This window comes from Zalophus californianus, chromosome 12, assembly GCF_009762305.2.
Source record: "Zalophus californianus isolate mZalCal1 chromosome 12, mZalCal1.pri.v2, whole genome shotgun sequence".
In the NCBI taxonomy this organism is placed as follows: Eukaryota; Metazoa; Chordata; class Mammalia; order Carnivora; family Otariidae; genus Zalophus; species Zalophus californianus.
In genome coordinates, this window is record NC_045606.1 from 54,152,636 (window position 1) to 54,175,316 (window position 22,681).

At 46.5% G+C, this 22,681-nt stretch overlaps 1 long non-coding RNA gene, 1 other non-coding gene and 1 pseudogene across 3 annotated transcripts; all 3 read left to right on the forward strand.

The window, feature by feature from the left end:
• The first annotated feature begins 1,025 nt into the window (after positions 1 to 1,025).
• LOC113911086 lies at positions 1,026 to 2,142 on the forward strand (annotated as a pseudogene).
• Positions 2,143 to 18,588: 16,446 nt separating this feature from the next.
• Positions 18,589 to 22,023, forward strand: LOC113911754. 2 transcript variants are annotated; one of them, XR_003516589.1, is made up of 5 exons: positions 20,065 to 20,191; positions 20,301 to 20,472; positions 20,607 to 20,640; positions 21,412 to 21,457; positions 21,852 to 22,023. It is a non-coding gene; the product is annotated as an uncharacterized LOC113911754 (long non-coding RNA). The 2 variants fall into 2 exon arrangements; XR_003516588.2 differs by lacking the exons at positions 20,065 to 20,191; positions 20,301 to 20,472 and adding an exon at positions 18,589 to 18,667.
• LOC113912099 lies at positions 20,698 to 20,768 on the forward strand. The gene has a single exon (XR_003516719.1). It is a non-coding gene; the product is annotated as a small nucleolar RNA SNORD93 (small nucleolar RNA).
• Positions 22,024 to 22,681: the final 658 nt, after the last annotated feature.

Genomic DNA, 22,681 nt, shown 5'->3' on the forward strand with positions numbered 1-22,681 from the left:
AACAGAAACCTCTAGGCAGGAAATAATGAGACCAAGTTATAAAAAGAACCTAAATGTCAAGTTAAGAAATTTGGATTTTAGCCAGAGAGTTGCTGAAAAGCCGCTAAGTATTTCAGAGGGGGGAAAAAAAATTACAAGGTAAAACCAACTTATTTTTGGGGTTTATTTTTTTCAATTTCCTTTATTTTGCTGCAAAGGAAATAAATTCACACAGTCTAAATTTAAAAGGTATAAATTTAAGGTACAAAAGGTCTCCCTCCCACTTCTGTCTGCCCATTTTAATCCCTGGAGGCAAACCAATGTTACCAGTTTCGTATATATCCTTCCAGAGAAATCTGTGCACTTGGAGGCAAAGACACACAGCTCCTCCCCTTCCCTTTTTTTGTAGAAGGGATGCATTCACACTTATTCACCTTGTGTTTTTCATTTAAAAATGTAACTTAAAGATTATTTCGTATGAATAACAAAAAGATTTCTCATTTCCTTTTAAAAAATAGGTGGACTGGTACCAAAGAACACACAGTTCAAATACTCTCTACTTCTTTGGCACCTTGCTACCAACCCAGTTCTTCCTGGAGGCAGTGCAATATGTCTGATTTCACAAATATCCTTTAAGAGAAATTCTAGGTATTTGGAAGCAAATAAATACATACACATCCTTCCCCTGTCTTTTAAGATAAACAGGAGGCATACTATACACTCACCATCTCAGATATTTAAAATTATTTCTTAGAGACCCAAATGAAGTATTTATATGAATTATTAGTATTGTCCCAATGTCAATTTACAGTTATGTATAAAGCTATCATTTACAATTACATATAATGCTATCATGGGGGAAACTGGGTGAAGAGAGAGTTCCTGGCACACAGGAACCTTCTGTACAATTTGTGAAACTTTATGTAGTCTTAAAATATGTCAAATTAATAAGTATTAAGAGCACTCTTGAGATATATCCATTAGATGACTCCTGTCTATGGACGCCTCCAAGTAAGCATCGTTAAAGTCTCCTTCCCACTGCCATCATGTCTAAGTCAGAGTCTCCCAAAGAGCTTGAACCTCCTCTACATCGGAGCTTTGAGCTCTGAAAGAACCGATGAGAGTCTGAGGAGCCATTTTGAGCACTGGGGAGCGCTTACGGACCGTGTGGCAATGAGAGATCCAGAAGCTTTGCGTTTTTCACGTATGCCCCTGTGAAGGAGGTAGAAGCAGCCATGAATGCAATGCCACACAGGGTGGGTGGAAGAGTTGTGGAACCAAAGTGGGCCGTCTCAAGAGAAGATTCTCAAAGACCTGCTGGCCACTTAACTGCGAAGAAGATTTTTGTTGGTGGCATGAAAGAAGACACTGAAGAACACCATTTAAGAGACGAACTTGAACAGTACGGAAAAATTGAAGTGACTGAAATCATGACTGACCAAGGCAGTGGCAAGAAGAGAGGCTTTGCTTTTGACACACTTGATAACCAAGACTCTGTAGACAAGATTGTCATTCAAAAATACTTGGGTGCCTCAGTCAGTTGAACATCCAACTCTTGGTTTGGGCTCAGGTCATGATCTCAGGATCTCATGAGTCTCCACCCTGAGCATAGAGCCTACTTAAGATTCTCTCTGTTTCCCTTTGCCCTTCCCCCTCCCCACTCGTGCATGCTCTCTCTCTCCAAAAAAAAAAAAAAAATCCCATACTATGAATGGTCACAACTGTGAAGTAAGAAAAGCCGTATTTAAGCGAGAGATGGCTGGTGCTTTGTTGAGCAAAAGAGGTCAAAGTGGTTGTGGAAATTTTGGTGGTGGCTGTGGAGATGTTGGTGGGAATGACAACTTTGTTCATGGAGGACACTTCAGTGAGCGAGGTGGCTTTGGTGGCAGTCAAGGTGGTGGTGGATATGGTGGCTGTGGGGATGGCTATCATGGATTGGGTAATGATGGAAGCAACTCTGGAGGTGGCAGAAGCTATCATGACTTCGGCAACTACAACAAACAAACTTCAAATTTTGGATCCCTGAAAGGAGGAAAGTTTGGAGGCAGAAGCTCTGGGCCCTGTGGTGGTGGAGGCCAAAACCTTGTCAAACCATGGAACCAAGACAGCTATGGCGGTTCCAGCAGGAGCAGTAGCGATGGTGGTGGCAGGAGGTTTTCGTGACTGCCAGGAAGCAAAGCTGAGCAGGAGAGGAGAGCCAGAGAAGTGACAGGGAAGCTACAGGCTACAACAGATTTGTGACCTCAGTCAAGCACAGCGGGGGCAGGGCCGAGCTGCTACAGAGAAGACATGTTTCAGACAATCCTCATGTGTCCGGGCAGAAACCTCGAGGACTGGATTTGTGACTAATTGTATAACAGGTTATTTTAGTTTCTGCTCTGTGGAAAGTGTAAAGAATTCCCACAAAGGGTTTTAAGGTGGATTTTTTTTTTTTTTTGCACCCATGCTGTTGTATGCTAAATATAACAGTCTGATCATGAAGCTGAATAAACGTGTCTTTAAAAAAAAAAAAAGAGTATTTCCTAGTGATCATTCCATATCGGTACATAAATACCTTCCCTTTTTATAGAGGCATAGTAGCACTTTAATAATTTATTTTACTTGCCCCTAAGAAGGCAAAATATTTCAGAATTCCTTAAAATTACTAAAATTTAATACTGTCCATCTGAGTGTGCACAGTCTTTGACTCCATGGTTAAGAGCGAGGCAGGCACCGAACTATGTAAGCACAATAAAGACGCAGTGGGAACGGCCCAGCCAGCCAATGAGGAGCACCCAGCTCTCATCCTAGCCCGAGGTGTTTGACCTTGAGCAGGTCACTGAATCCTCCGGCCCTGGCTCTCTTATCTGCAACATTGGGATTGTCTGCCCTAGGTCCCTCCCAATTATCTTGAGGGTGAGATAAGAGATGGAGCTCTCCTTACTTAAGCCCAGTCCGCTGTGCAAATAAAAGGTTTGGCAAGCATGACTGTTTTACCTTACACCCTGTATCATAATCCTCTGTCTGCAGTCAGAAGAAGGAGTCCCCCCATGGCAGATTCAATCTGTTTGAGTGTCAGAGAGATCTGCGTTCTAACCCACATTATTCTTCATTTAGGACAGAATGACTTTCTGGGCCCTTCTGTTTTCTAATCTGGTCATTAATGACCAGCAGAAGGTGTGCCACACAGGAATCATGAGAAGGGACAGAATGCCAGGACAGAAACTGAGTGGGGAACACTCGTCTTAAGCCCAGAGGAGAACTGCAGCAGGTCAACAATGGTGGGAAAGGGCATCATGGAGAAAAACCAGTGCTGAATAGCCATTCAGGGCCTAAGAAGCAACCTGGTTGCCTAGCAATACCAAATGGCCCACTGGACTTAAAGTGTCTTAGAGGGAACACTTGCTAAGAACTATGCAGGCTCTGAAATTTTACCCTACTTACAAGCTTGCAAGTTAGTCTTCCACGGATGCTGGCAAAAGTCAGGAGACCTTTGGGTCAGAGACCCAAGTTTCATTCATTATATATGGCAAAAGAAGTAGCCAGAGCTTTGTGTTGGTTTGCAGGGGTCCTCCCTGTGCCCCCCAGACTCCAATACTGATGACACAACAGACGCATCCGGGATGGCTGTACATGCAGAGCATTGTGTTAATGGGAGAGGAACGCTGAGCTGGGGAATTCACTGTATTCTTACGAGCAGAAGCAAGCCTGGCCTTTGGAAGGAGGCATTACCTCCTCGCTCAAGGCTGCTTGCTGTAAACATGGTGAAGAACCATCAGGGCCTTGCATTCTTGGCTTACTCAGAACATGCAGCGATGCTCAAAGCCTATGGTAGACAGTCTCTCCCAACAGCACTTTGGGAAAGTAGGAGGGAAACTTTAGACAAGGTTGATTCACAAATGAGGCTGAACCACATCAGAAGGAACGAGATTCCGAGAAGTCCACAAGTAAGGAGCTGGCAAGAGCAGGTTAGTCAAGGGCTGAAAAGAGACTGAAGACAGGGATGTGGGATTTATCTCTGGTAGAAGTGTTAAGAAAAGAGAAAACCTGTGAGGGAGACAATATGGAGAGATAACGTGCCCAGAAAAGCACTCGGGTAAAGTGCCCAATCGAGAGAGTAGGACAAGACGGCAGAGGCAGGCAGGTGGCCCCAAAAGGTCAGGCAGTACTAGAACCAGCGCCGTGTGAAACTAGAGTCCACACACTCACACTCAGACGTCCAGGGAAAGCTTTCCGGCTCAGCCCCAGGTCAGGCGAGGAGCCCCTCCTGCATACTCCCGTGGCACCCTCTGCCCCCCGGCTGCCACCTCCCCTCCCCCGCCACCCGGACTGTAAGTCCGGGCACAGGATGTGTGTGTGATTCTCCTCCATTCCCAGCGTCCGCAGTGGCACCTCTCCGCGCTGGGCACTCAGTGTATGCGCTTGGAAATAATGAGCTAGTTCTTTGGGAGGTAGTCCATTTCTGGCAGCATTGTGTCAGATTCTGCAGATATACGGGTGGAAGATGAGGACTAAGAACAAAGCCATTGCTTTTGGAAATTGGCAAGTCACGGGTCATGATTCCAGAAGGCAGATTTGTCAAATTAAAGGTACACAAAGCACATCTCCAGTGACTGGTTGGGGCGGGGCAGGAAAAGCCAAGGCAATACGCTATTATTCTCTATGCCCCCCTCTCCCACGCTTTGCCTTGTATGTGACTACAGACAGCTAGGTAGAGGCATTCACGCTGCCTCAAAGAAAAGCATGGTTGTTACAGCTGAAATGAAAAGACATGGAAACAATTTCATCTGTGAAAAAAATTTCCACAAGTGGCCTTGTGAATTGAAATTTCAGGGGTGGGGGGAGGGGAAAGCAAGATACAGAGCTAACACCAAAGCAATGCCTTCTGAGAGAGAGAAGAGGAAGAGGGCTCTGCTTCCCAGAGACTGGCGGGGGGGGAGGGGGGCATGGGAGTAGGAAAGGAGGTCAGAGATGCGGGCCCAGAACCCTGATGTGGAGAAAAGAGGACCTGCTCCAAGGCTCCAGGTTGGGGGAATCATATCAGGAGATCACCATGCTCCCACCTTCTCACCTCAGGGCCTTTGTACTTAAATTTCCTCTGCCTGGTTTCCCATGGCTCAGTCCCTCACTACCTTCAGATCTCCCCAGGCATATCAGCCTCTCATAGCTGACCATGCTATCTAAAATAGGAACTCCTTTCCCCCACCTCTCTCTGTTCCACTTCCCTGATTTTACTTACTTTCCTAAAGCATCCATACACATCAGGGGATACGTGACCACCAGAGCTCCTATGATTTTCTTTTCCTAGCAAAAATGGTAAGAGAAAGAAGCAAAAATGTTAAAAGTTCTGCCATATCACTTACATCTTTTGCTCTCTTCTAAGGAATTCTGTAAGCTTGCTACAGGGATATGTTTCTACTGGAAGGTAGAAGTCCCCCTTTCAGGACCCCAGATGAAGAAAGAAAAGTTGAAATTGGATGTCACTGCAGACAGTAACTTGGGTTTTAAAAGAGAAGGTCGGGTCACCTCGTCCTTTTGGAAACAGTGGCCAAGTCACATCCACAGAGCTTCCCCACGGGAGACCCTCCGTTTGCCTGTCCTAAGAAAGGGGTCTGATGGAGAGCAGCGATCCTCCACCACCCAGACTTTTGAAACAAAAGTGACCTCCGCAGAGGGCAAAGTATCAGCGGGGTTAACATCTTATTAAATAACCATTACTCTAATTTCTAATGAAAATATAAACGTAGCAAGTATGCATCATCCCTCGGGGAAAAAAATAACCATTTTTTTTAATTGCAGAAAATTTTAATTCATGAGGCCACTTGTGGAAATTTTTTTAAAAGACGAAATTCATTCTCTCCCAGAGAGAATCCCTCTCTTACTGCCTTTTATTTTTTTAAAAAGATTTTATTTATTTATTTGACAGAGCGAGAGAGCACAAGCAGGGGGAACAGTAGAGGGAGAGGGAGAAGCCGGCTTCCGGCGAGCAGGGAGCCCGATGTGGCGTGCTCGATGCGGGGCTCGATCCCAGGACCCTGGGATCATGACTTGAGCCAAAGACAGACACTTAACCATCTGAGCCACCCAGGCACGCCTCTTTACTGCCTTTTAAAAAAGAACCAGTTAATGAATAATATAAAACTCTGGCAAGGAGAAGAGGGGCTCTCTCTATATCTGGCCACATGAACCTAAACACCAAGCCAACATCTAAAGATCACCCTATACCCTTGGGAGCACATGGATGGAAAAGTCAATGTAATCATTCTTTTCTTTGCTGTGGGGTGAGAGCCTTCTGTCGACAGGGGCTTGCAGGATGCCTGTGGTTTTCCCAGCAGAAGAAAATCCACTTACACCTCAATACTTTGCTGAACCATTCCAAACTTTCACATGGGCATCGTTGGTGCCCCAGGACACCCCTGAATGGAATCAGGACCCATAATACTCAAAGGGATGGAGCCCTAACACTTCACTCTGGTGGGATCAGACAGTGGTCAAACCTTCCCCTGCGACATGTGGGGCTGACTTCTATGCCCTGTGGGCTGATTACAAACTCCTACTTTATTTTTTAAAATATTCATTCATTCATTCATTCATTCATTTATGGGGGTGGAATGCAGAGGAAAAAGTCGTAAGCAGATGCCGCAGTGTCTGCCCATGAAGCCCCAGGTGGGGCTTGATCTCACGACCCTGAAAGTGAGTAAGGGGCAGGTGGGGCTAGGTAGGGAGGGACAGATAGGGGGCTATGTGATCAAGCTCGCAGAAATCCCAAAAATGCGGAGGTGTAAGGAAACCAGAGATAAGGAAACACACCAGACCACCTGCCCCTAAGTGTCTGGGTGGGGTGGGTGGGAGAGGGTCTTATTTATGACAGTCTCCTGTGGTCAACAGAAAATAAACAGACCCTAAAAAGAAGTAAGCCACTAAAGATGTTATCACTAGTCCTGCTTACAAAAAGTTGCTGTCAATCGACAAATTAAAAAGATCTAAGTTCCGGGCGCCTGGGTGGCTCAGTCGTTAAGCGTCTGCCTTCGGCTCAGGTCATGATCCCAGGGTCCTGGGATCGAGTCCCACAGCGGGCTCCCTGCTTGGCGGGAAGCCTGCTTCTCCCTCTCCCACTCCCCCTGCTTGTGTTCCTGCTCTCGCTCTCTCTCTCTGTCAAATTAATAAATAAAATCTTTAAGAAAAAAAAAGATTTAAGTGCCCGGGTTAGCTTTCAATAAAAGACCAACCCTAAAAGCCCTCAGTGGCAACCCTATCGGGACCCCCCTCACTCCTGTACTCCTGCTTCATCAAAACTCAATGGCTTTCCTCACTCTCCTTTGTCCGTGAGATTCATTCTTCAACTCCGTGAGAAAAGAACCTAGCTCTCCTGCTTCAAAATCATGATCATGACCTGAGCCAAAATCAGGAGTCTGACGCCCAGCCACCTGCACCACCCAGGCGCCCCTACAAACTCCTACTTTAAAAATTACATCCAAGTCATCTTGAACAAAGTCCTGCCGAGGGGTGTGCCATGCCCTGAGGAAGGAGCCAGAGGAAAGCCAGCAGAAAGACTGAGAAGTGATTAAAGGATTCATCACAATTCAAACTTGGTTCAAATTCAAAGTGATTGTTTTGGATTCTGAGCCTCTTATCAAAAAGGAGGCTCATTTCCATAAGCAGCAACTCTTGCCACTAATGGGGTGACCTGGGGCATATTTGGAACAAGAGCCTCCGGCTGGTACTGCAGCAACTAGGATGTTCCGGGGACATAGTGGTCGGTGCCACTGAACCCCGGGGAGAGCTAGCTCTGCCAGGACCAATTCTCTCTCCCGCCAGACCCCGAAGACCAGAAAGTGGCAAGAGACCATCGCAGGAGGGAAGAAGGCATGGTTGGGAAAATGGCTGCTTGTCAGCAGTGAGAGCGGCTCATTGTCATCTGCCCTCCCTCACTAATACACAGACACAGGTGCGCACGAGCGAAACATGACACTCTAAGCACCCCGCCTCCACCCCCTCGCAGTAGGATAGAACAGTGTTCACACCGTGTGAGGAAATGTTAGGAGTGAGTTGGACAGTTAGGTCATCAGGGCCAGGGTCCCCAACAAGAAAATAAAGGAGTCAGAACAGCTGAGATAAAACAGTACCGACATCCTGTTTTGCAGCGTAGACAGGACCACACTAGCATTCTGTTTTGCAGCCTTTGCAGAAATGAGTTCTGCAAAACGTCCAAAAACAAGACAACCACAAAACATCTGTCATTATCACGGGCAAGGGGCAGTTAAGACATCAGCCCCGAGACAGCAGCCAAAAAAGACCATCAGCACATAGACATTAGCCCAACAGGTAGACAGATACGTGACCAGAGCCCTGCTCGGCACAACTCAGCACAACCCGACTGCTTAAGATAGTCCCGCAAAGGAGCCCAGAAAAGCCCCAAAACTTAGAAACCCCAACGGCAGCCCTCTCGGGTCCCCTCCCTCTCTGGGAGCTGTGTACCACTGCTCAATAAACTTAACTTTGCTGCCCACCACTCTTCGTCTGGTCTACCTCTTCATTCGTCGAAGTGGCCTGACCAAGAACCGCGGGCACTACAGGCTGAGGAATCCTGCAACGGAAGGAGTCGGACTCCTGAGTCTCAGGGGTGGGACTTCCCCCGACCCCAGGCTGCCCAGCCAGCCCGGAAGCCCCAGGAAAGGGTAGTTTGGAGAGAGGAAAACTCATTAACCACTAAAACCTAGTTCTCACCTTCCTCGGAGAGCCCTAAACAAGGGTAAATAACCTTGAGGGAGTGTTGAATGGGTGTTAATATTTTTTGGAATGTATTATGTTTTCCTCTTTTTTGTTTCTTGATACGTTCGTTTATTCATTCATCCAACAAACGGTAATTAAGTGCCTCTCTGTTGCATAGGGATCTGGAGATAGAACAATAAAAAAGACAGCCAAAGCTTCCGCCTTCCTGGACATTACATCCTAGTAGGAAAGGCAGTCGGTAAAACAAGCAGCGAATACTTCCGTGGCGCCTTCCGTGTGTCGGGCCCTCCTGTTAGGAACTCATGTGTTTCTCACAACCTATATGGTAGCTACTATTATCCTCCCCATTTTACAAATAAGGAGAGTGAGGCATCGGCAGGCTGAGTAACTTGCCAGGGGTGCACAGTTAATAGTAATAGAACAAGGATTTGAACACAGGAAGGCAACTTTTAGGGTCTATGTTCTTAATTGATAGAGATTGGTACACATACAGGTCTGGGCCTGGAGGTGGGGATAGAGACACAGACCTAGAGAAGGCTGTAGCTGTCACATTCCCAGGGGATGGGAGACCACCAAGTAAATAACTCTTGAAAGGGACTTAATGTTTCAGTAGAGAAAGCCAGCAAGAGACAGGTAGATGGATACACAGGAACGTGCTATGAAGAAAGCAACGGGGCAGGCATGGGGGTAGACTGCCTGGCCAGCGCAGGGGCGTTGGCGTCGTCCAGGGCAGGTTCCCAAGGCCTGCCCAAACCAAGAGCAAGAGTGTGCTGTGAGTGCCCAGGCCCCAGGTTTCAGCCGCAAAGCACAGAGAAGAGCCGGGACTGGAACAGTCACATCGCTGTGGTCACTGTCCGAGGACAGCCTCCTCTGCAGCGAAGACCAGCTGGAATGCGGATGATCAGGGTCAGCCTGTCTCCCCTCCGGTGCCCTAAGCACCTCCCACGTACCCTCACCAGATGCCCATGGAGGAGGGAAGGGAAGGGGAGCAGGAACCCGAAAGACTGGGCCCTTTACAAAAACAGACTCAACGTTTACCTCTAAGGCCTGTTTACATGGCTGCACCTGAATAAATGTACCTGACTCACTGAACATAAAGCCCTCTGGGCACGTCAGGCCCTGTCTAGCAAAATGCAGATACAGCATTCGTGATGTCACTGCCCGCGGTAAAGGCTACCTCCGGTGAGGAGAGAAGAAAGGACACAGGGTGATGGCAAGAGAAGCTAAACAGATCCTGTCACTTCCCTTCAAGGTGGAACAGTCATGGTCGCACAGAGGGTTAGTCACATCGAGGGTCAGGAATGAAACACACGTATTAGGCGCGTCTCTGGAGAGAAGGAAAGGATTATTCATTGTTTCATTATCATTTTTTTAAAAAGCTTTAAGCATGATTTAGGAGAAGCCATGTGCGGTATTGCATTCTGTTACCCAGCACAAATTTGGATGAGCCCGGCAGCTATTTCTAGGCTTCCAAATGTGGGTCATAAATACACGTTCATCAAAAAGGACAATGCAATCAAGCAGCTTCACGTATTTATCATTGTTTCTATGAAAGGCATTTATTAGCAGGTGTCTGCATGAGGTTCAGGCAGCCTGGGTTTTATATACAGAAATTAAGCAGTTGTGACTGCTTAATTTCTGTATATAAAAGTCCCTAACCTCTCGAAATTTAAGGTTGGCAATGCTGATTTGAACAATCACATAAAAATACAACTAAACGAGACTCACCTGCAATCATTCTCTGTCCCACATGCTCATGTTCTATGGCTCTTTCTCACTGTCCACTCAAGGATTCTGTACCTGCTGTTCTTGCTACCTAAAACTCCAACCAGATTAAAGTAGGAACATGGAACATGGGGTTGGGGCTATATTCTTTAAGGACCAAAAACCGGGGAAATTGCTTCTCTTGTACAAAAGGAAGAAGCTCACACTGTTAAATACCTACACAATTTCCATTACTCTGCCACTTCTTTTCTACAAAAGCACCCCACTTTTTTTCAGGGTGGTAATACACCCAGTTTTTTTTTTTTTTTTTTTTTAATGCATTTCCTACTATCATTTGCAGCTAGAGGAGGGCATGTAACACATTTCTGGCCAAAGAGATGTAAGTGGAAATCACCAAATAAGGCTTCTGAGAAAGTGCTTTTTAAAAGAGCTACTTTGTTGGCATTTGCCTTTGCCCTCTGCCCTTCCAGTCATCTTGCCTGGAATGGGGATGAAATGCTGGACATGCAGGAGCCATCTTGTGACAACGAGGAGTCATTCAGAAGGGCTAAAGCCACAGCCTAAGGATGGCTAAACAGAAAAATAGAAAGAAACTGGGTCCCTTTGCACCAGTTCTGAATTGTTATGTGAGGAAAATAAGATTGCCATTAAGTTGAGCCCTAGTATATTCATTTAGTATATGTGGCCATGTACAATCCCTGATTGATTCTAAGAATTAGGCAGGGGTGGCTGCATAAGTTAGGGGGCCATTGTGACTAGAGCTCACTTTTTGATAATATTTTCTTCCTTTTTTGAGCACTGGCAGTTGTCTGGGGAATTTGGAGCAATGTTAGCATCAGTGGAGTTTTGCCCCAGCTCAATCTTGAGTATTAAACAACCATTTTGTGAGGGTCTAAGATGTGCCCCACACAGTGCTGGGTGCTGGTGGGCATAAGTCTCTGCATTTACAGCCCTGAGACTCTATCCAGGGGAGAGGAACAATAAAACAAGACAAACAAGAAAAGGAGGCTAAAGTAAAGAAAACAGGGGTGCCCGGGTGGCTCAGTTGGTTAAGCGGCTGCCTTCGGCTCAGGGCATGATCCTGGAGTCCCGGGATCGAGTCCCACATCGGGTTCCCTGCTCGGCGGGGAGTCTGCTTCTCCCTCTGACCCTCCTTCCTCTCATGCTGTCTCTCATTCTCTCTCTCTCAAATAAATAAATAAAATCTTTAAAAAAAAAAGAATAAACAGAGTAAGGAGGAGAGGCACACTGGGTGGGAGGAAGGACACTGGCACTTCATACAGGGTCGTTGGAAAAGGCCTTCCCTCCAGGTGGGGTGTAGTCACCGGCAAGGACCGCCACAACCACCTACCACAGACTGGGGAACCTCAACAACAGAAATGTAGTTTCTCACGGTTCTGGAGGGTCCAAGTCCAAGATCAAAGTGCCATCAGGGTTAATTTCCAGTAAGGCTATAGACAGCGTCTTCTTGCTGTGTCCTCACATGGCCGTGCCTCTGTTCATGTGGGCAGGGAGAGAGAGTGAGAGGGAGAGATCTGATGGCTTTTTCTCTTCTTATAAGGACACTAATCCTATTGGATTAGGGCTTCATCCTCATGACTTCATTTAATTATCTCCCTAAAGGCCCTATCTGCAAATATAGTCACACTGGGGATTTGAGCTCCAACATGAATTTTAGGGGAACACAATTCAGCTCTAACAAGTGGCTTATGAACAGAACCTGAAGGAAGAGACAGGGAAAGACAAACTGAAGCCTGGAGGAAGGGCATTTCAGGCAGAGGAGGAACAGCAAGCTGTGCAGCAGAGTATGCTGGGCATGTCAGAGGGGTGGTGGGGAGACCAGCACAGCTGCACAAGCAAGCAAGGGGGAGATTGCCAGGGGGAAGGACAGAGAAGAAATGGAGGCCACATCCTGGATAGTCTTGTAGACCATCGAAAACTTTGCCTTCACACCGAGATAAAGGAGGAGCCACTCAAGAGGTCTGAGCAGAGGAGCAACATGATCTTACTAATGTTTTAAAGAGTTCTCTCTGGTCATTGTGTGGAGAATGGACTCTATGTGCAAAGATGGAAGCAAAACATCAGTTAGAAGGCTGTTAAAATAATCAGGAGCGAGGTGATAGAGCTTGGACTAGGATGGTTGAGAAGTGGACAGATCTGGGCTGTACAGGGAGAGATCATGGGGTTTGCTGTCGATCAATAGGTGTAAGGTTTAAGAAAAGAGAGGAGTTTGCAACACCTCCAAGATTTTTGCCATAGGCACTGGAAGAATAAAATTGCTATTTTCTCAAGTGGATTAACGGTGGGAAACTCAGTTTTGAGGGGTGAAATATCAAGAGTTGAGTTTCAGATAAGTTTTCAAGATGCCTTTTAGAAACCCAAGTGCAGGGCACCTGGATGGCTCAGTTGGTTGAGCGTCCGACTCTTGATTTTGGCCCAGATTGTGGTCTCAGGATTGTGAGATTAAGCCCGCTCAGTGGGGAGTCTGCTTGGGATTCTCTCTCTCCCTCTTCCTCTGCCTCTCCCCCTCCCCATGCTCTCTCTCTCTCTCTCTCTCTAAAAATAAATAAATAAATCTTAAAAAGAAAAAAAGAAACCCAACTGCAAACATTGAGTGTGCAATTGAACATAGGGGACTGTAAGTCAGGAATGGTCTAGACCTGATGCAGAAATTTAAGAGTCATGAAGTACGGGTACCTGAGTGGCTCAGTCAGTTAAGCATCTGACTATTTCGGCTCAGGTCATGATGGCAGGGTCCTGGGATCAAGCCCCACATCAGGCTCCCTGCTCAGCGAGGAGCCTGCTTAAGAGTCTCTCTCTCCTTCTCCATCTGCCCCTCCCCCCAGCTCAGTCTCTCTTTTATTTTATTTTTTTAAAGATTTTATTTATTTGTCAGAGAGAGAGCACAAGCAGGGGGAGTGGCAGGCAGAGGGAGAAGCAGGCTCCTTGCTGAGCAAGGATCCCTACATGAGACTTGATGACCTGAGCCAAAGGCAGACGCTTAGCCAAATGAGCCACCCAGGCATCCCTCAGTCTCTCTTTTAAATACATACATACATACATATATACATAAAACTGTACATCTAGATGAAGTCATCACCCCAGATAGGAAGTAGATCTGGAGAGTTGAGATCTGAGGAAGTGGACAAATGAAAAGGATCCAGTAACAGAGCCTGAGAAGAAGCAGCCATGAGGTTGGGAAAAAAAACAAACAAAAACAAAGTGTGGTGACCTAGAAGCCAAATGAGAAGTATTTCAAGAAGAGGGTGCTCACACTTGCAACTGACAAGACAACTAAGGTCAAGACTAAAAGCACTGTGGCACTTGAAAAGAGTTGTTTCCGTGGAGTGACGAATTGGTGTATTAGTTATCTAGTGCTGCATAACAAATTACCACAAACTATAGCAGTTTAAAGCAGTAGGCATGTATTATCTTATAGCATGAGTGGGTCAGGAATCTGGGTGTAGCATACTGGGTGCCTCTGGTTCCTGGTCTCCCGCAGGGCTGCCATGAAGATGTTGGCCAGGGCTAGAGTCTTCTCAAGGTTTGATATGGGAGGATTCACTTTCAAGCTTGCTCATATGGCTGTTGGCAGGACTCCGATCCTTGTTGGCTATTAGGCTAAGACATCTAGTCCTTGCCAAGTGGATCTCTCCATCAAGCAACTCACAACATGGCAGCCTTCTTCCCCTAGATCAAAGAATCTAAGAGAGAAAAGGCAAGAAACAGCAGCCCAAGATGGTAGCTCCAGTTTCTTATAACATAAACCCTGAAGTGACATCCCATCACTTTTTTAAGACTTTATTTTTCAAAGCAATTTTTTGTTCACAGAAAAATTAAGCAGAAAGTAGAGAGACTTCCCATAACCTCACTACACTATGAACATTCCCCAGCAGTATGGAACATTTGTTATAATGATGAACCAACACTGATGCATCATTATCCATCTCAGTCCATAGCTTACATTGGGGTTCACTCTGTGTTGTAGATTTTATGGGCTCTGACAAATATGCAATAACATGTATCCAGCCTTATAATATCATATAGAATAGTTTCATTGCCCTAAGAATCCCCTGTGCTCCACCTATTCATCCATCTTCCCCCAAACCTCTGGCAACCATTGGTCTTTTCACTGCTTCCATAGTTTGCCTTTTCCCAAATGTCATAGAGTTGGGATCATACAGTAAGTAAACTTTTCAGATTGGCTTCTTTCACTTAATAATATGCATTTAGGTTTCTTCCATGTCTTCTCATGGCTTGATAGCCAATTTATTTTTAGTGCAGAATAATATTCCATTGTCTGGACGCACCACAATTTATTTATCCATTCATCTGTTGAAAGACATCTCAGTTGCTTCCAGGCTTTGGCAATTGGAATAAAGTTATGATAAACATCAGTGTACAGGGTTTTGTGGACATAAGTTCTCAACTCCTTTGGGTAAATACCAAGGACCATGATTGTATCACATGGTAAGAGTATGTTTAGTTTTGTAAGGAACTGCCAAACTGTCTTCCAAAATGGCCATGCCGTTTTGCATTCCCACCAGTAGTGAATGAGAGTTCTTGATGTTCTACATCCTCACCAACATTTGGTATTGTCACTATCTGGAATTCAGCCATTCCAATAGAAACATAATGGCATCTCATTGTTTTAATCTGCAATTCCCTAATGACATGTGATGTGGAGCACCTTTCCACATGCCAACCCCGAACTTATGCTATATTCTAGTCATTGGAAGAAATTCACTAGGTCCAGCCCACACCGAAGGGGAGGGGATACACAAGGGCACAGATGGCCGGAGATGGGGCCATTGGAGACCATCTCAGTGGCTGACGAGCATAATTAGACGGAGAAATGAATGGAGGAGAGGAATTAAAGACAAATATAGACAACGCTTTTGAGGAGTTTTGCTATAAAGAGAAGCAAAGAACTGAGAGGTTAGTTGTAGAAGTATGTGCAGTTAAAAAAATGTTTTCGTTTTCTTTGTTTTGCAACAAACCAGATCATTCTTACCAATAAAGGTGATACGTTGGATATATTGATATGTAACCAAATAAAATTCTATTTTATACCTTTATTCATATACTTCCTAGAAGTATGGTGAACAACGCTAAAGTCTGTAAATAAGAAACCTGAAAGGGGACTTTTTTTTTTTAAGATTTTATTTATGGGGCGCCTGGGTGGTTCAGGCGTTAAGCGTCTGCCTTCGGTTCAGGTCATGATCTCGGGGTCCTGGGATCGAGCCCCGCATCGGGCTCCCTGCTCCGCGGGGAGCCTGCCTCTCCCTCTCCCCCTGCCCGCCGCTCCCCCGGCTTGACAGAGCACACGTGTGCGGGGTGGTGGGGGGAGAGCACGTGTGCAAGCACAAGCACAAGCAGGGGGAGCAGCAGAGGGAGAGGGAGAAGCAGGCTCCCTAATGAGCAGGGAGCCCAACTCAGGGATCCATCCCAGGACCCTGTGATCATGACCCGAGCCGGAGGCAGACCCTTAACAGACTGAGTCAGGCAGGCGCCCCAAAAGAGGATTTTTAAATTTTTTTATTTTTATTTTTTTAAAGATTTTATTTATTCCTTTGACAGAGAGAGGGAACACAGGCAGGAGGAGGGGCAGACGGAGAGGGAGAAGCAGGCTTCCCGCGGAGCAGGGAGCCCGATGCGGGGGCTCGATCCCAGGACCCCGCGATCATGACCCGAGCCGGAGGCAGACGCTTAACAGACTGAGTCAGGCAGGCGCCCCGAGAGGATTTTTTTCATTGTCTGTTTTGTACCCATGCGGGGATCAGAAAGAAGTACATCCATATCCCAAGTGCTCCCAGGGCACTTGCAAGTGCACCTCCTAATTGCCAAAACCAGCCACACGAGTTTATTTAGGCAGATGAAACCAAGAGACTTCAGTGTGGGCAGACATGCTGTCTTGGCTTGAACATAAGCCTACAGCTGCTTGGAAAAGGCAGGCTGCTGGGCAGAGACCTGCATGTGGCAAATGGCCCAATGACTGATTAAATTGTTACCGGACTGGGAGTGATCATTTAAATCATGAATACTGTCTGCAGCTTTATCTTCTGATGCCCCACTACAACAACACAATAAAATATGCACTCAACACAGATACAAAAGTAAATGAATGGGCCAATTAATCTGTGAAAGCAAATGCCCTAGATCTGTGTCTGTTGTCAGTTCACTGAGAACAAGTGAGTCTTAGGATCTCCTGGGTATAGGGATCGGGTAACGGCAGGGTTTGAGGAAGATGATAAAAAATGTGCTTTCTTCCCCTTTCACATCCAGAACCAACACCGACATTACAGAACGGAAACTGAAGTGTTCACTTTACTACTGATAAGACTGTATCTTCAGAGTTCAGTCTGTTCTACTCCCATCCCAGTCTAGACCTTGAGTCACCATTGCCTTTCACTAATCCTGGGCAGTGAGGGAAGAAAAAGAACAGGAATCCTCAGTTTATAGCCGTCTAGTGGAGTCTCTTCTTTGAGGAAGATGAGCCACTGGATGTTACCCGCCATGATGTACTTGGGGGCCAAAAATTTTAAATGAGTAAAATGCAGGACCATGTTATTACACAGTTAATGAGAAATGTTATATTTCATTTAGTTAGGACTCTCAGAAAAGCACAGAGGTGAAGGTAATGACACTTACAACGTACCCAACTGTGTACTGAACCAAGAAAACCCTCAATGGCTTCCAAGTGGTCCCTTCTTCCCCCCATCCCCCTCCCATCAGAGACTGTAAGAATCAGCCTGTTGAGAAGAGGGGGCAGGTGGAGAATGAAAGCCAGCAAGCCTACCCTGGTTTGCATGCTCTCAAAATTTGTGTTAGCATTGGATTTTATGGAAATTCCTTCCTCTTCTGGAAGGGAATGAGGAAATGGTGGGCAGAGGCATTATCCAGCAGAAGTTCCTCCACGGAGAAACATGGTGGTGGTGGTAGGGGGGTGGCGGGAGGATAAGGTTCCCCTCTAGCAGCAGCAAAACTAGCCAGAGAAATGCCCAACACCTCCCAGGGCCCCAGGATGCCTTCTCTATAAGTGTGTGAAAGGCAGGCCAAATACATGCCAAGAAAGGAAATCCAGCAGGTTTTATCAAGTCCTTACAGCACACCAAGCTCTCAGCCAGGTACTGGGAAGGCAGGGATAAATTCACACTCAAGGTGACCCAGGAAAGTTACAGCCTGGGATAAGTCCCCATCACTGCCACCGTTAGGAGCCTTTGAGAGTTTGATAGCATGAATACTCAACTACATTGGGGGATAAATGGTGAGTATCTTTTCCTGGAGTCATTTCGCCCTTACCCAAACATATTCCAGGCACTACTATGCTGAGTTCTGAGGACCCAGCGGAGAAGAAAACAGAGTCCTTGTGGAGCCGAATACTCCACCATCATGACAACTCCGCTTTTGGATAACACCCTAAGGCTGGCTCTACTCCACCAGAGAAAACTCTAGCTGATCTATAAAGTCCCTTCTGCTCTAGAATTCCTCTTTAATTCCCTTGGCCTCTGATTTTTACCTCTTGGATATTTGATGTACAGTCAGCTTCCTGCTGGTAATGCGAGACTCACCGTAGATACCCCTTCTCCAAGGAGCCTTCCCTGACCCCTTAGCAGGCTGGGCTCAGTGGTTCGCGCTGTGCCCTTGGCACACTGTTGTGGGCTTCTATCGGCGGGTGAACATCACTTCACGTTCCTTGAGGGCAGCTGCAGTTTCTCCTATTCCATTTTATACCCCCAGCACCAATCACATTGCCTGGCGCAGTCAACACTCAGAAAATACTTGTCACGCTAAACAGTCCCTCCAACCAAAATAATATCAAGTGTCCCAGTTTCGAGGAAGCCCCAAATCTCAAAATTCCAAAAGCAGATTAAGGACAAGGCTGGGAGAGCGGGTCCTGTGCAGCCGTGCTTCCGCGGCTTGCAGACCACCCTGAGGGAAGACATGGAATACTCTGGGGGGCGGGGGTGTACATACCTAACGTTATCTGATGCCTGGAGCTTCATCTAACCTGCAGCGAGGTAAATGCCCACCACACCCAGAGAGGTGTCCGGGCAGGTGTGCCCCCGAGGCCCGGGCGCCGGCAGGGGGCATGCGAGAGCCTCCGGGCGCCCCGGGCGGGGCGGATACAGGGCCGGGAGGGGCGCCGGGGTAACTTTTTGGTTGGTTGCTGCAGGGTGCCCGACTGCCCAGGCCCCTTTTAAACTTGGTCTCTCCAGCATCCTCCCTTTCCGCCGCGGCGCGCGACTCGGTAAGTGTCTTCCGACCCGCTCGACGCCGGAACAGGCCACGTGGGGGTCTCTGGTGGCACTTACTAGACGCGCCCCTCCTTGCCCCCCGTGCCCGCCCCGTCCGGGCGTCCGTGACTCCGGTTCGGCCTCAGCTCGGCGCCCCCTCGGGAAAGGACCCCGATGGAAGGAACTCCCTGGAGGCACCCAGGAGGGCCCCTCTTAGGTGGGCACGTCCTCGTGGAGCCGGGGACCCTGAGTCGAAAAGAGGACTTTTCGAGAACGCGGCTGGGGGCGGCGGGCGCGGAGCCGGCTGGGTGTCCGTGTTGTAGGCGCACTCGGGGCTCCCGCCTGCCCGCGCTTGGCAGTGGCCCCGACATGGCCCGTTTGGAGAGTGAGCGGGACGGTGGATCTGGGCGCGGGCAGTTTCCGTGCGGAGCAGAGTGAATCCGGTGCTCGCCACAAACCAAGGGGATTCCGCTCGCACAGCCTCTCATGCCACTCACACAGGCGCCTTTCCGTTGCCACTTTGCAGGGTAGTTGGGCTTTTTAAAAAGTCTGGGGTGAGTCTTGCCTGAACTGATAACTGCTGTGAGCCCTCATGAGGGAGTCTGCAATGTTCTCCCCCCACATTCGCCGTTTCAGGAGTGACCAGTGCTTTATGCAGCACAGGACCCTCTTCCAGCATTTTCGGGGTGTGAAGCCTGTCATGGTTTTCTGTCCGGGGAAGAAAATCTTTAACCACTGGGGTTCCGATCTGTGTCCACTAAGACGCTGGCACACCTTGCTGGAGAAAGGGTTATTCTCCGAATTTTGTAAAGATACAAATTTAGAGTTGAATGAATGAATACCCTAGGTATCACTGAGTAATCTCCCCCCTTGAAATGTGAGACTTGCGGGGTTCACATGTTTGCACTAGAGTTATGAAAGACTTTTTCACTTATTAGAAAGTATCTAGTTTTACGGATTGGGAAGCCCAGTGGGACACCATTTTGTCATGCTTTTAAAGAGGGGGGAGGGGCGCCTGGATGGCTTAGGTCATGATCCCAGCGTCCTGGGGTCGGAGCCCCGCATCGGGCTCCCTGCTCCGCGGGAAGCCTACTTCTCCCTCTCCCACTCCCCCTGCTTGTGTTCCCTCTCTCCTATCTCTGTCTCTGTCAAGTAATAAGATCTTTAAAAAGAAAAAAAAAACAATAAAGGGGGGGAAAGTAGTGTTGCGAGCTGTGCTGTAGGGACCCATTTTGCGGCCACATATATGAGCCCAGAGCACAAGGCCAGTTTTCCCTGCCCTGCGTCCCTCAATCCGGTGACTAAATACTCCCACACCTGGAAATGCAGTGGTCAGGCTTTGTTTTACAATTCCTTTACGTGTTGGGGATTCCTCTTAAGCCAAACTGTTGCAACGTTTCCATCTGAGACAGAAACATGGGCTGAGAGAGCCAGGCGGCGCCGCAAGGAAGCGGCAGCTTGCGCCAGTGTCTATTTAAGGATTGTGGAAACTCAACAGGGGCTGGAGACCGTTCTCAACTTGCTACCTCTGCCTCTGGGTAAACAAGTTCCAGGCTTCCTTTGGTTTGTAAATCTCTTTCAGTGTTTCCTAGGTACAAACTGTTGCCAGTAACGTTTACTTTTTTTCTGAAATTGATACTATTCCAGGCTAATGTAACCAAGAGATCAAGCTGCTGCTGACATTATATTCAATGCAGTCCCAGAGGATAGGAATTTAATTCACTGTTCGTTTTACTCCTGGCTGAAAGTGACCAAGTTGGTTCCCAAGTGTGAGGAAATCTTGAAGAATGTAGCCTTTTTACAGGAATTCTATTCAAAGGTAGCTTTTTAATTCATCAAAGGTAGCTAGTAGATAACTACAATAATAGACACTCTACAAAACAAAAAACAAAGCCCCAAACCATAAAAAGTGACATGATATTCCTAACGTTGTTGTTCTCACTTTTCTCTCAGGCTCAGTCCAGTTCAAGATGCTGTCGAACTTCAGGTATGGCCCAAATGGAGAGAATTTGGCTTGAGTTACTAAATAGCTGAATGGAATTCTTGGCCAAGGATGAGAACCCTAATCTGATTAGCTACGTTTCTCTGATGGGTTAAAGGATTTACCTGAGGCCGACGAAATAGGAATTGGTTACATGATCACATCCCTCCTCCCTTTAGAAAGTGTTTTAATTAGAAAGGGGGAAAACCTCTAGTATATAATACTTTATTATGCCAAGAAAAGGTTATTTTTTAAGTGGACTTTTAAGTAATTGACATTTAATCTTTCAAAGTATCTTTTCCAATGGTGGCCATTTTGCATTTGAGTCTTCCAGAAGGTTGAGGTCGAGAAGCTTTAGTAAAATAGGGTTTGAGTTAAACATTCACTTTTATATCAGAACATTACTAAGTCTGAGTTGTGAGCCCTGAGTTGACAATGTATAGTATGTTGGGGAATTTTATTTAAAGTTTTTGTAAACGTGGTCTAGAAACCACTGTTTATTTCTTCTTCTTCTTCTTCTTTTTTATTTATTCATTTGAGATACAGAGAGAGCATGAGCAGGGAGAGAGGCAGAGGGAGAGGGAGAAGCAGGCTCTCTGCTGAGCCAGGAGCCCGATGCGGGGCTCGATCCCAGGACCTTGGGATCATGACCTGAGCCGAAGGCAGACGCTTAACCATCTGAGCCACCCAGGCACCCCACCACTGTTTATTTTCTTAATAGCACATCTTATTTAGTACTTGCTGCTCTAACTACCTGCTGTGATACTTCTTTTACAGGCCTGGTGCTTGAAAGAATTGTGCTTGAAAGAAGCTTTTCAAGAAGGTAAAATATATTTGAACATGTGGTAGTTCATAAATATAGAATAGAAGCTCTTGCTTTCTTTGTCCCTTTCGTGGTAGTATCAGGGGTGAATTTTGAGAAGATGCCAAATAGCTATAAGAATATATATCTACTTGCCCCATAGAGAATTTTATAGAATATAGTTCCATTTAGTCTTTACCAACCAACCAGCCCCAGCCTGAAGCTTGACACTGCTCTCTTGACAACTTTGTCAATTATGCTTTATAATTTGCAAAGGTTATTTTTTAAATCTCATTCTTTTGACTGTCCTAAAGATATGTTTCAAAGTATTCTCTTAAAAATTTGGTTTTGTTATATGCTTACAGATTTTTCCATAATAGATCATTTTAATGATTACATTTGATCCTTTTGACAGGAGACAGATCAATGGATTCTTAAGGATCAGAGAGGGGCTGGTTGCAAAGGAGCATGAGGGAGTTTTGAGGAAATGTTTTATATCTTGATTATGGTGGTGACTGCATTTGTCAAATTTCGGGATGAGTTTTGCTAAATGTAAATTTCACTTCAATAAATGTGACTTTAAAAACTTTTCTGGCATCTTAATGACCTTTCCAATGCAATCTGTGGCAAGGCAGTTTTGGGTCAGTGCTTGAATGATTTCCTGAGGGGTTAAAAATGGCAAAAGCATCAAAATCATTTGGGGGGTATAGTCACATAAGTGACTTGTGCACACAATAAATATCTGAGAAAAAGGGGATCAAAGGGCATATGTTGGCTTACCCATTGGGGATATAAAATTTCTCTTTATGGCTTTTTTGAGCAACAACACATACTCCTTGTCTTCTCGACAGCTGCATTTTAAGTCAGATGCCAGGCACTTTGCCCTCAGTCTCTTGACAGTCCATTCTAGTGGCCACATGGTGGCAGAATACAGAGTGTGAAATTTGTTACCCTTACATGCCCTGTAACTTGGTTGGCACTGCTTTGGGTTCCTTTGTAGCTTTGCTTTCCACACTGGCAGTTTCCTCTTCCAAGAAAATTTAGAATGGCCTTGACTGACACCAGCCACGGAATTTGGGAAATGAAGTGTGAGGTTTTAGCTGCTGAGTAAATAGGCTTGGGTTGATCTGAAAGCTTGATGCATCAGCCACATGGTTTACTCCTGAAAAAAATCAGTCTGAACTCTCCCTTTTACTCTTGGGATTTTCAAGGATGCTTCTGCAAGGAAAGATGGGCCAAGTATTG